This window comes from Tupaia chinensis, unplaced genomic scaffold (genome assembly GCF_000334495.1).
Source record: "Tupaia chinensis unplaced genomic scaffold, TupChi_1.0 Scaffold000354_1, whole genome shotgun sequence".
In the NCBI taxonomy this organism is placed as follows: domain Eukaryota; kingdom Metazoa; phylum Chordata; class Mammalia; order Scandentia; family Tupaiidae; genus Tupaia; species Tupaia belangeri.
In genome coordinates this window covers 5,695,964-5,699,569 of record NW_006159849.1, presented here as the reverse complement: position 1 = coordinate 5,699,569, position 3,606 = coordinate 5,695,964, and the positions used below count along the sequence as shown (strand labels likewise).

The 3,606-nt window shown below is 41.6% G+C and overlaps 1 protein-coding gene across 3 annotated transcripts in view; it reads left to right on the top strand.

The window, feature by feature from the left end:
• The first annotated feature begins 2,187 nt into the window (after positions 1-2,187).
• Positions 2,188-3,606, top strand: part of KANK1 (KN motif and ankyrin repeat domains 1) — a 145,808-nt gene continuing 144,389 nt past the window's right edge. For all 3 annotated transcript variants that reach the window (XM_006152447.1, XM_006152448.1, XM_006152444.1), the window contains exon 1: positions 2,188-2,312. The gene's annotated coding sequence lies outside the window, so the exon portion shown is untranslated. The remainder of the gene's footprint in view (positions 2,313-3,606) is intronic.

The window sequence follows — 3,606 nt, the reverse complement described above, 5'->3', positions numbered from 1 at the left end:
GTTTTGGTAGAAAATATGACAGACATTGGACATTTTTAGAACCCATCTCCTGACTCCTTCAAAAGGCCCTCAGGTTGTCCGTGAATGGTAGTGGTGATGGAACAAGCTTCTTGTGTGGCCTTTTCCACACAATACAAATGACAAATGACAAATTAGTAAAAGATTCTTACCTCAAGGCACAAAGGTCTATAAATTTCAACAAACATTGGCAGAATGACCCCAAAACTACTGGGTTTGTAAAAACTCTGATATACTGTACACTGAAGTGAAAAGCTCACATTAAAATGATCAGAATATGTCTCTTCAGCTGAACAACTAAGCTCAATAAAAATGAAACAGTGGACAACAAAGTTAAGATAGGATGAGAGGGTTAAGTCAGTTGAAAGATGGGCATCGCTGAGGCCATAGGTTCAAGCTGAGCCTTTTCTCTCTCTGGGGCAATGATGGGTACAGAGCAGATGTGAGAGTGTGTGCTCTTGGGGAAATGATCAGACTCATCTGACTAGGACAGGAGGTGTTTACTGGAAATTGGAGGAAGATAAAGTAGGGCTAGATTGTGGAAGAACTGAAAATCAGCAGAGGAATAAATGATGGGAGAAAAAAATCATTAGCACTAAAGATATGGATATAAGAGGTTGTTAGGGTTGGAAGTTTTAAGACCCGTTAACTTTAGAGTTGGTGGTGTTTTGTGAGGATTGTTGAGTACCTGTTGTGTGAAATAAGGCATATGATTTTATTGTTGTTGTTACCGCACCCCATTTTATATATAACAAAACTAAGTTTTGAGCAGATACAACTTGTGAAAGTTCTGCAGAATGGCAGGACCAGGGACAGCTGACTTCAAAGCAAGGGGGTGGTATTGAATCAGCTGTTTTCTTTCTTTCTTTTTTTTTTTTTTTAAGAGAGATTTTTTTTTTTTTTTTTGCTATAGGGCATATGTAGTCACCAGAGCGACAGAGATAGAAAGTGAGAAATCCTCTGGGAGGATGGCCATGCTACAGTCCCTTCTCCAATCTCCTTGTGGGATCTTGGGCATGCATACATACATGCTCAGTGTGAGTTTCAAGCCACTGGGTCCAGGACTCGAACCACGGACCACAGTTGGCCATGTGGGAGTCCGGCAACATAACCATTATGCCATCTGCTGGTCCCATCAGTTGTTCTTTTTATAGTAAAAAAAAAAAAAAAGAGACACAGGGATGAGCCCCTGTTCACCATTACACAGGTAGTAAAGCAGTTGTTCTGTGAGAGAGTGGATGGGTGCCGATCTGCTGAGAGAGAGATGCCAGGGTAGAGGCTGTTGTTGTAAATAGAGAATGCCAAAGACTTAGGATATAGCAGTGGCATGGGAGTGAAAGGTAGGCTAGAAAGTGGCATGACATCTGAGGTGAAGTTTTGGAGGACTGATCTTGTAATGGGGATGGTGGAGAGGGAATGGCTTAAACTGGTCCCGAGGGTTTAAACCTGAGGAACTGCCATTTAGAGATTTTCATTTTTCAGTTTATTTATTTATTCATTTTTATGTACTTATTTATATTGTGAGAGGAGTGATAGGCAGACAGGTATTCTTGAAAGGGTCTAGCCACACTGCAATCCTCCCACCAACGTTTTAGCCAGCCAGAATTGTGAGTATGCTTGTGGGCACACCCAGCATGTTCAGGTCATCCCAGCGTCTGAACCCGAGGCCTTCTCATAAGGCTCCAGTGTTGCACAGTGACACTCTACCACATCCACCACCATGCTAAGTGGTGGTTTTAAAAGGAAGGTCCTATGTTTGTTACAGAGTGACATGACTCTGAATGACAGAATAACAAAACTGACAAACTGGGTGGTATGTGTCAGGATATATTATGGATATATTAGCAAGTACATGGAGGAGAACGGAGATTGAAGGCTAAAAGGCTGTGCACGGTCCAGCCCTTTTCTTTTAAAGGATGTAAGTCACATCAAGACCCGCAACTAGCTTTTCCCTAAAGCAAAGGAGACTTGCTGGTGTCATATCCCACGTCCCCTTTAATTCTGACCTTTCCCCCTGGCACTTGACCGGAAAATGGCCTAACTGTACTTTGATTATTAAATGCATAGCATAGCTGTCTCACTTTGATTCCTCTCTCCTGTGGCTCTCAAGACTAGAACAAATGTACTTCTCCATCACATTGCCCTCAGTGAGATCCTTTGTCCCTGCAGAATGAGTGTCGCCCAGCTGGATGAACTACTGAATATTGAATTGCTTCCATCTCTCGACCACCCTGGGAAATTATCCATCGAGTTGAAATATTTATTGCAGTAATTTGTGGCCTTACATCATTAAGGTAAGGTATACTTTTTTCCCTTATGAGTATCATGAAGTTATCCTGTGTCCCTTAACTTTGCTTTTTAGGCACATTAATTCTTTCTCTTCCTCTACCTTTCATGCTCTCGTAATCTGTTCCGAGTGCTCCTAATCTGTAAATGTGTGAGTACTGAGAAGACTTACAGGATGAAATATGAGCAAGCTGTTTGACTCTGAAGAATAAAGGTGAAATGTATTACTCTTCAGATTAAATCAATAAATGTACCCCATTTCCATAAACACAATATTCATAGACTGGATTGTGCCAGAAAATCTTAATAGATCAAAAAGAGTATTATGAAGGCTACTTGAAAGAAATAGAGATACTTGAATATTAATAATTTCCTGGCTTTATTCAAGTGAAGAAAATCTGGAAAATAGAGAATTTAAAAGAAAAAAATGTTATTCCACTTCCAGAGATCATCATTGTTAAAATTTTACTGTGTTGGGACCAGCAGATGGTGTAAGGTTGTGTTGCTGGACTCCCCACATAGTCGACCACAGTTCGAGTCGCAGACCTGGTGGCTTGAAACTCACACTTGTGTGTGTATGCTCAAGATTCCGAGAGAATGGAGGAGAAGGGGTTGAGGTGTGGCCATCCCCCTGGCGCAGGGGTGATTTCTCACTTTCTGTCTGTCTATACCGTGAACACATGCACCCTGTAGCAAAAATCTCTCTTAAAAAAATTTTTTTTCTGCGTTATTTTCTGAATTTTTGTAATGTGTATATGTATGTCTGTTCATCGTATACGTGCATTCATTTGTTAGATTTTTGCAGATTAGTAACTTTTATTGCATGCTTGCCCTGTGCCAGGACCTATACTAAGCACTATATTTTTATTAATTAACTAATTCTCATAACACTGCGAGGTTGGTACTTCTAATCTTCCCACTCATAAATGGAACACAGAAAAGCTAAATGACTCATGCCTGGTCTCACTGCTGATAAGCCTTCTCAGAACTTCAGCTAGTCAGATACCAAAGCCTATATTAATGGATTTTTCCTTTTTTTTTTTGGAGAGGTTTTTGCTATAGGGCGCGTGCACTCGCTAGACAGACAGAGAGACAGAAAGTCTCTGGCCATCCCCAGGGGGGATGGCCATGCTGCAATCCCTTCTCCTCCATTCTTTTCTCGGGATCTTGGGCACGCATGCACACGCGCCCAGCGTGAGTTTTAAGCCACCGGGCCCGGGACGCGAACCATGGTCAACTACATGGGAGTCCAGCAACATAGCCATTACGCTAACTGCTGGTCCCAGTTTTTCCTTTTTTAAC